This window comes from Coptis chinensis, chromosome 9 (assembly GCF_015680905.1).
Source record: "Coptis chinensis isolate HL-2020 chromosome 9, ASM1568090v1, whole genome shotgun sequence".
Classification (NCBI taxonomy): domain Eukaryota; kingdom Viridiplantae; phylum Streptophyta; class Magnoliopsida; order Ranunculales; family Ranunculaceae; genus Coptis; species Coptis chinensis.
In genome coordinates, this window is record NC_141464.1 from 24995170 (window position 1) to 25005475 (window position 10306).

Consider the following 10306-nt stretch of genomic DNA (forward strand, 5'->3'; position numbering starts at 1 on the left):
CTTCTTTCTTCCTCATTCTATTCTCAGACTTATCTTAATTGGGTAGGTTGAATATTATTATTATTATTATTATTATTATTATTATTATATATATATATATATATATATATATATATATATATATATATATATATATTTTTTTTTTTTTTTTTTTTTTTTTTAAAATGGAAAAGGATTTGTGGTTTATGAAAGGCTAAAGAAAGGCTCAGAGGGGCGACTAGCGGAAAATAATTCATAGGTTTGAATTTATGGCTATATCGATCCCAAGAGGGCCTAAATTCTCGCTTAGGATATGGTTTAGTGATCAAACAAGTGGACGTGTGATATTTCTATCCGGATTTTACTTCTCCCTTGTGTCATTTCTCAAATGTTTCGCTCATATAAAGGCTTTAGGCTATATTCTCACAGGATTTGTAGAATAAGTACTCTAGCCTAGATTTCAGAAACTTACTGCTAACAATCATCGATACTCATGTAATATATTTATAAATAGATGCAAAGATTATTACCTACATATTAACCTATGTTTCTAAAAATTATTCTGATGCAAAAGCTACGTGAGATTTCTAGATTGTTAAGAGCATAGAGAAGGAAAACAATACCACTATTCCTAAGTGTATAGCATGAACTTATTTATTTATATTTTTTAATTTTTAAAATTTTAACTAGAAAACAAATGCATATTAACTCTATCTATATCCTAACAGATGCCTTAATTACACGTTTTCTATGCCCCCAAACAAGAAGCATGCGTTGTCCTCAAAGCATTTAAATAAAGAGGGTAGGAAAAATACCATTGAAACGCTGCGGAAATTCAGGGGATATCTGCAAAACAAAGTTAGAACGTGCTAATATAGGAAATAAAACTGACGCAACTCTATAATGAAGTTCTTCTACCCATTATGGGGTTAACAAGAATGAAATTGCTTGGGACATAAGCAGACACTAGCTAGAATGAAAACTTACCTTATCTCCCGCATTACTCATCATCTTACTCATCCTCTTCTTCCATAAAGAAGTGAGGTTCCTTTGCGTCCTGCCATGCCATGATAATTTGCCAGGCTTCCCGCCATTTATCATCTATTATTGCTAAACTATTAAGAGCCACTTGGTCTGATGGGGTGTAGAGTGCAACCTGATGAGGTTGTATCCTCCACCCTTGCCAAGTCATTACACGGAAGGATCGAATAATACTATTGGGGTGGAATGCGTGCGTGTCGACGAATCCAATCCGTGAAACGTGTACAAAAAACAGGAAATAAACATAGCATGATACGGGAAACTAGAACGGGCATAAGAAGAAACTTATGCCTCATGCTATGGGATCGAGCTAAACTAGACATCAAGGTTCGGGGAAGGTCATGACACATACGTCCCGTGTCGAAGAAAGCAAAAACGCTGCAAGTGGCATCATTCACATAAGAAAAACGCCATTCCCTAAAATGTTTAGCATGATCCAAAACATAACAGTTCCTATGTTCATGGACAAAGCTACCAAAAGCGGCGTTATAGTCCCTTGGTCCTCGATACGGAAAATTCCTGCTGCGCTATGCGACTCATGCAAGAACTTCGTAAGTGTAGACATACATATTATCTACCCAATAGCACCATGGGTCTTGTATTTCAGCGGGCATAGCAAGTCCAAGAACAAATGCTAGCAAGAACCTCGTAATTTCCATTGGTTAATTATCAATGTTGATGGAGAACACTTGTTCTCCATCCGGTCTTTCAAAGAAAATGCGCTTATCGTAAAAATAAGATGCTAGTGTTGGAGAATAAAGTGCATCGTCTTACCATAAGCGGCTCCCAGCCAACGATGTGATCGCCTCAAAACCAAGCACCATAAGTAGTGCTTTGGAACAAATCTTCAAAGACTGTTCGGTATCGGTGTTGGAGATGTCATCTCAAAATTACGCTCTGGAATAGCTGCGAATGATCCGGATACTACCCGTAGAAAACTGGAAATTTTCTGGTCCACGGAAGTCAGGGTGCGAGTGCGCTCTGAGTATTTGGAATTTCCAGTGTTTGAGCGCGGGTCACGCTTCGGCTTGAAGCAAGTCGCCCCGACAAAAAAATGTGAAAAATATACAGAGCGAAAGTGTGCTCTGTAGAGGCGTGAAGTCTTTCGGAGTTGATGAAACTCTGAAAATGAGCTGACACGTGGGAATCGTGGGAGTGAAAGGTGAGTGATGGAGTTTAGGTGTAGTGTGAGTTGTGAGTGTAGAATGTATGAAGTTTATATAGGTTTTAAGTTGCTAAAACGGATCGGAAGTTGCCAAAAGTATTTACGGCGGTTTCGGAAATTCTAAAATTTCCAAACCCGAAACGGAAACAACTCATTTTCTTGATTCTAATTCAAACCTAGTATCTTTAAGGTTGATTTTATGATAGAGTGTACCTATTTAATCGAGATTTCATCCTACCATGATACTTATTCATATATATGCCTAAACGGCCATATTTTCACCTTGACTTCGCAATAAATTCTAACACGAGGGTTATATAAAAATCATGCTGGAATAGGTAAAACCACCCCCAAACAAGTTGGGAAGGTGGGATCAATATTAAACAACCACGATAATGAAAATAACCCATTATATTAAAATTTTCATTCGAAGTACATTTCACTACAAAAAATTCAAATTACCGGACATAAAACATACATTAAAATAAATAACAATAATGAAACTATAATTAAATATAAAAACATCAACCGATGCTATCCTTAACTACTCCGGAACTGGTAGCGGAGGGCACATGGTCCGGAGACTGCTCCTGAGCTCCTGATGGACCAGCACCATTCGTCTTTCGGCGACGACGCTCGTGCCTTGATGGTGTGTCCTCAGAAGGAGAGTCCCCGTGAGGTGTGAATCGTGTAAGCATCCCCCCGGAACTGGTACTGAGCTTCTAGCTCGGCCCTCATCTGTTCCCACCTCTCGTCCTCTCTCTGGGTACGGACCTCGAAGTTATGATGCATCGTTGCCTGTCGAGTCCGGTGGTCTTCTTAGATAGTGTTGAGCGAACGCATGCCACGATGAATCACAGCTATGCGTTCTGCATCTGACCAGCACCTCTCCAAGGCATCCGCATCAAAACACGTCAAATCCTCCTCATCCTCCGAGGCATTCTGATTTCCCCCAGCCTCCTCAGCATTCTCCTCTCCACCAGCCTCTTCTTCTTCTTCTCTATCCTCAGCCAACCTCTAAACCCGTTGGACACACTCTTTATAGATGCGAGGGTTACGGTGTAGGGTGATGTACGTCCTATCAGTTGCCTGAGCGGCTCTCAACTTCAGCATGATCTTTGTTATCAACACAGGGAGAGGTGCAACAGACTTCCCTACTCCCCTAATCATGCTAAGTAAAAACTCCAAGATGCAGAACTCATACTTCCGCTCCTGGAGTATCAATAAGATGTGGAGGCAGTTTCAGGGCCGATGTCGCCGACCTTCTCCTTCCCGGGGCGTTCCGAATCCATCGAGCTGCAGCCACCGGGTTGGTCCTAAGGGAAGCCTGTCGAACACAATGCGATCTCACATTGTAGTCCCCTCCAATAACTATCTCGTTCATCAATGGCTCTACCCCATTATGTTGGGACTCATGCAGGGTGACATCCAGATAGATTCTAGGCGGGATGCCTAGAATCTCAGCCAATAACCCAGTCATCACTTCCTTCCTCCTCTTCGCCACCACAACAAAAATCTTAGTCCCTTCCAACTCCCTCGTATTGTAGAACCGTCTGACTAAGTCCTCATGGTAATAGGCTTCAGTCGAGTACCACAAGCTATTCCATTCTTGACTGATCATTTCGTCACCGTAAAACAGCGCAAAGTGGTCTCCGGTAAAAGCTTGCTCTGGTAAAATTCGGCGTTGTTGAGCCATTGGAAGTTTGAAATGTAGTGGGGGTTTAAATGGGATGTGGTGGTGGGATTTAAATCGACCGACTGAAGTAACAGTGGTGGTGGTGGAGTGGTGGCGCGGTAGCACCAAAATTTGGAATTTCCGGTGGTTTTTGCTTATTTAATTTGGTGGAGGTGGTGGTAGGGCGTGTTTGGAGTCGATTTGGGTTGGGTATTGATTGGGGGCGTGGGTTAATTTAGGTTTTCTTTTTATTTTTTATTATTATTTTTTTGTTTGTTTGAAGCTTTTGGGCGTTAATGGCGGATTTTGAAGATGATCGCGACTATTGGTGAAGGTAAGGACGCGGGTGCGCTGTCGGTGGGCGCGGGTTGAACCCAAGCCCAAATCGAAATTTGTGATTTTTTTCGATTTTTCGCGAAACTTCAAATCAAAATTGCCGCTTCGTTACCGGTTCGATTTTTTCGAATGAGTTATGGAAATGATCAGGAGAGAGTTTCCAATCCAATGATCCATAAAACACTCTATTCCAACCGTAGATGACATATAAGATAGTGGAAAACGCCTCGAAGTGCGTGCATGATGTACGTTATGCGAACAATTGGACTCTAAAATCATGGATTATGTCAACCCGAATCGTAATACAATTAAACGGCCTAAGCAACTGTAATGGGACATAAACATTCTAGGGCGGAAACAACATTCTTGACCCCCCAAACAAATTTTTACAACGGAACTTAGAAAATTTGTTTTAGCAGATGGTCTTTTTAAAGTCGATTCGAGACTTCCTATATTACTATGTTTATTCTTTTATATATATATATATATATATATATATATATATATATATATATATATATTTATTTATTTATTTATTTTTAATTTTAAAAAAGAAAACAATAAACAAGAAGGACATAATTCACCCCATAGAGAAACATGACTCAAAAATCCGAGAAAATATGCAAGAGTGGAAAACGTGAATTATGTTTAAACGTGGACTTAGGTTCCGGTACTTACAGCCACACACTCCGTAGGGAGGGCCCAGTTACCTTAATGGTGCACTCACCAATATATGGAAATGAAAGGAAATGCACCAAACACAAAAGTTGAGTCGTTTATAGTCAGATACTCGAGACCTATCTAGACATATGTATGAACATGCAGTTTACCATATATCAACAACCGAAATAGTTGTGGATCATTCCATAAATAAATATCATAGAAAACATATCCAAACACAATCAAGCACCAAGATTTCCTATGACGCAACCTAGTAAAATGAAAGCGAAGTCGGATAACCCTATTACTTAACCTAGCATGCACCTTTTTTTTCATTTTTGAACGAGAGGGTGTCCTATTGAATAAGTGTGGAAGAGTGAATGGTTGTGGGGAATATGGTGGATATGGGTAAGTTGTAGAAGGAAAGCATGGAAAAAATGAGGATGTGGGTTTAGCACAAAACTCATTCATAGTGTAGGTAGGGACTGTCTCAAGTCTGAAAATGAAGGTGTCAAATGGTTTGTCCTTCTAAAGTATTTGTTTACTAGGTGGATTTAAAAATTATGGAGCACGGGAGAAACAAAAGGATCGAAAAAGAAACTCGAGATTCCTTTCAAAGGGTGGAAGGAGGGGAGTCGAGGTGGATGTTGTGCAAAGTAGTTCTTGATAGGGTGAATCATCACCTGCTATAAGAAACTCATCGAATTGCTCATCTAGATTGGTCATATCCTCGTTACTATGATAGTCCTCTACATCTTTGAGAAAGTCATCTATCTCATCCTCATCCGTAATATGTGTATCGACTAGTGTAGGGATGGAAATGTTGGAGTCTGAACTTCCAAAGGAAAGAAATTTGGGCATATGATTATCCGGGAACGTGTTGTTGAAATAATCTCGAGCAAAGCTCTCGATCATGCTAACCTCTCCATCCATAGACGAATCGGGTAACTGTGTCTTTGTTTTAAAAACATTGACTTCAACAGCAAGATGGCCAAAAGACATGGACATTGAACCATCGCGGCAATTAATGAGCGCATTGGCAGTTGCCAGAAAAGGACGCCCTAAGATGATCGGGACAGAGTCGTTAACGACTTCTGTGTCGAGGATGACAAAATCAGCCGGATAGTAAAAATCCTGAATTTTTACCAGAACATTTTCGACGACACCCTTAGGATACTTAATAGACCGATCAGCTAATTGCAACGTCATTTTAGTGGGTTGCATCTCGTCTAGACCTATTTGTCTATACAAATAAAACGGGAGTAAGTTAACGCTAGCCCCCAAGTCTAATAACGCGGTTGTCGTATAAGAATCTCCTAAGGTGCATTGTACAGTAGGACGACCAGGGTCCTTGTACTTAACAATTCCATTATGTTCAGATAAAGTTGGGAATTGTTCTGTTAAAAAGGCGTCTTTTGGTATATTGGTCTTACGCCTAGTAGTATACAATTCCTTAAGAAACTTAGCATGGTGTGGTAGCTTTTTTATAGCTTCGAGGAAGGGAAGGTTTATAGTTGGATTCTTGAAAACGTCCCTAATCTCCTCATAATTAGTATCCCTAGTTAACACGGCTAATTTTTGTGGAAACGGTGGTTTCTGTTTATATTTAGCAATGGTATCACCTGGATGTTTAACCATGGCTTTCTATTTCTTAGGTTGTGTTGTAACTGGCACCTCTACAGTGGTAGGCTCTTAAGTTTCTATTTCGGTATCTAGTAAAATAGCAGGTGTAGGAGCGATTGGTAGGGTAACTATAGGCATAGTTACTTTGTTATCAACCACTCTGCTAGAACAGAGAGTGGTGATAGCCTTTAGCTCACCTACATTTTCATATTCATTACTAGTATTATCGGTTACCTCAAAGGCTGTATTTGTTGTTTTAGTATTAGGTATTGCGTGACCTGGAAACACACCTTTGGGTTGGGCTTTATCTTGAGCCAACTGTTGGATTAAATTATTAACGGATTGTAGAAGCTGTTGGTTAGATTGAGCCATGGTTTGGAAAAGTTTTTGGTTCACTTGTATGAAGGTGTCAAGACGATCCGGTTGTGTGGGTGTAGTAGTCACGGGTGGTGTGACTGGAACTATTTCACGTGAATTATTTATGGGTGGATTTTGATAGTTATTATTTACCGGAACGATACCTCTATTAGCATTATAATTATTATAATTACCTTGACTTTGTGCTTGACCTTGTCGAGGTTGCACTTGGTTGTTATAATTATTGAAATTCCCCTGACCCTGTCCTTGTCGTAGTGGGGCTTGGTTAAAGCTGTGCATAAGCCTAACATATTGATTATTGTACCCTTGAGGTGTGACGTGTTGGTTATTTCTCCAACCGAAGTTGGGATTTTGTCTCCAAGGGGCGTTAGGTTCACTATTAATAGAACAAGCCTATTCATAGGCTATAGGACAGTGGGAGTCGGGATGCTCAGGGCTCCAACAGAAACTACATGGATTTGAATTTACATTCATGACGGGGATAGGCTTTTGTTGAACAGAAATGGCCTCTACCTTTTTAGTAAGTGATTCAATTAGAATTTTAAGCTCGGAATCGTGTTTAATTTCAAATATACCGGCGGCCTTAACTGTATTTGATGAACTAGCGGAGCGGTGGATATCATCACTACCCCCCCAGTTGTTATTTCACTTAGTTTGATCCTCTAAAAATTTATAAGCCTCCGAGGCTCCTTTGCTTAAGAAACTACCCCCATTCATTATGTCTAGGACTTCTTTATGGTGGTGTAGAAGTCCTTTGAAAAAGGCACGAACTAACGTGTCTTTCGCTAAGTTATGATGTGGACACTCTATAAGGAGATCGGTGAAACGATTCCAAGCCTCTGAAAATGATTCATGAGGATTTTGTCGAAAGAAATGAATCTTGGAAAACATCTCATCCGTCTTTAGGGGTGGGTAAAATGTTCCATAAACAACTGAACAAGTTTAGCCCATGAGTCCACGTAATTAGGCGTTTGGGCGATTAACCAAGACGCCGCCTTATCGGGCTAAGGTGAAAGGGAATACCCTGAGTTTAATTTGTTCCGCACCAACCGTAGGATGGTGGAATGTTGTTAGGACTTGTTCAATCCTACGATGTGCTGAAAGGTTTTTCATGGTCTAATCCATGAAAAAGCGGGTAACAAATTAAAATATTTGGGGATTCGAAATCCCCAATCGGTCCGCTAGAACGATGCAAGATTTGGGGCTATCGCTCAAGGCTTTGTAGAAGTCGAGAGAGAGGAGTCTCTTCTTCGGGGCATTGTGTCGTGATGTGTGTGAAATAGTAGCTAGAGGTGTAGTGGGTGGTATACTAGATAGACTTGTTTGTTGACATTGTTGTGTAATTACGCTCGTTTTTTTGTTCGCCGACCTTAATCTCATACAAGGCTAAAACCAAACTTAGCTAAACACATCAACACTCCAAACAATTCTGATATACTAGTATAAACCTCTAACAGGATATGCGAGGTGTGGAAGAAAGGAATACCTGATTGCGTCCTTGCTTCGCTTATGAATAACGTCTTGTTTACGCGTGTTCAGTGTGTATAACAAGTTAGAACACTGAAAAATATGAAAAATCAAAGTTCGAATCAAAACTGTCGAAATCCGGAAAAATTTGCTAAGGGCTGGTCGTCGCATATATATGGCGGCGCCCCTCCCCGTAACTTGGTATTCCGAGTTTAAGGTGGTCGCTCCACATGGGGCTGGTCGGCTCTTGCTCCAAAGCTATAGAGGTCTTGAGTCAAAAGCTAGAAGCGCCGTCGCTCGGTTATTTTGTCAGAACTTTAATTTCCAACGTTGAATCGGATAACCACAGTATGAATCAAACACGGGTGGGTGGGTGAAATGGGACTTTAAGAAAAGTACTAACACTACGAAAACAATACGAAAGTGAAACTAAGATGGCAGCGGCGCCATTTGATAAATGATAAAATTGAATAGCTTACCTACGAAATGAAGCGGTGAAACTCAAAATGTAAGTAAACTAAAACTAATTATGATCCTATATGCTTATCAAAGAATTCTACTCTCAATCCTATGAGATATAGTGAAGTAGAGTGATTCGTTCCACTCCTAGTCCTTCCGCATGCTGTGTTATCACGTGTAATTACTCTACTTAAGGTCTAATGAGAGATTTACGAAAAGGCAACTAGACTACGATGCAACTACCCACAAGATGCAACTAGTCGGTTATCAAAATAACTAAGGGAATGCTACGTTGATTCGATGATAAGGAGTTAGAGGGGATTGATTCCACCTTAACTTCGACTTAATCCTATTAACGACGAAATCGTCGTAATCCGAATTGAATCGCCCGCGAGAACAATTGGTTCTTCCTAATCCCTAATTACACATGGCATTCCTACCAATTCATAACTAGCATGTGAACGATTAAACCCATTCTCATGGTGAACTAATCGTTTCTAGAGTGGAAAGGAAATTACGACGATTCTACGATACTCGGAATCAAGCTTTCATCAAGGCTTCTCAACCCCCTCTAATGGAGGTTTAGCCAAGAATCATTACGCAATCATTTCCGATTAAAGTTAAACTAAACATGATATAAAGAATTAAAAGTTACTAATCTAAATTAAACAATAATTAAAATCTAATTAATAACTAATAATTGAATAACAAGTAGTAAATGAATAAGATCTAACACAAATGTAAATGACAATAATCGAAATTTAACAACTAGCTATTTTATTAATCAAACTAATTAAGAGTAATGATTCTAATAGTTTAATCTAAAACAAGAATTGGATTTGAAATTAAACTTAATTAAAACAATTAAATCTAGATCTAGAAGCTATTCTAATGGCTACTTTCTATTCTAAGCTCCTTTATTTTCTAACCTAAAAATCTACTATTCTCTACTAAAAAATCTACCATTAACAAAGAGCTAAGCTTTTGTTTTTATACTTTCAGATCCAAAAATCGTGCATGGGCTTGGAGCCATGTTTTGGGCCAGAGAATCAGGCCCAAAACCCAATTCTTTCAGTCCAAAAAGGCCTCTTCAGCTGCAGTTGTCTTCAACAGAATTTTCGTCCACTTTTGCTCCTCTGATTGGATCATGGCTTAGACCATTGGAAAGCTCTTTCCGAGCCCGTCGTTTTGACATAAGGTAGGCCCCATTCCGAGGTCTGAGTCCAAAGATATGGCCTTCGGAAGTTCTGCTGACTTTGTGTGCTGTTTCTGCCCGCGTCGACTTTTCAGCTTTTGACCGGGCTTTAGAAAGGCTTTGTCTTCTTGAATCTTGGCCTTTAATCACGGAACTCCTTAGTAACCGACCTTTTCTCCTTTATCTCGCTAAAGTGGCACATTTCTGCACATAATGGACTTTGAAGCCTGAAATACATAAAAACACGTAATCAGTGTTAACTCTTAATTATTACTCACATAATTGGTCTAAAAGTATGTCTGTTACAGGGTTAAAACTACAGTTTTGG

At 39.7% G+C, this 10306-nt stretch overlaps 1 non-coding gene across 1 annotated transcript; it reads left to right on the forward strand.

Annotated features, from left to right (window-relative positions):
• Positions 1–7644: 7644 nt before the first annotated feature.
• Positions 7645–7748, forward strand: LOC147475323 (small nucleolar RNA R71). The gene has a single exon (XR_015209990.1). It is a non-coding gene; the product is annotated as a small nucleolar RNA R71 (small nucleolar RNA).
• Positions 7749–10306: the final 2558 nt, after the last annotated feature.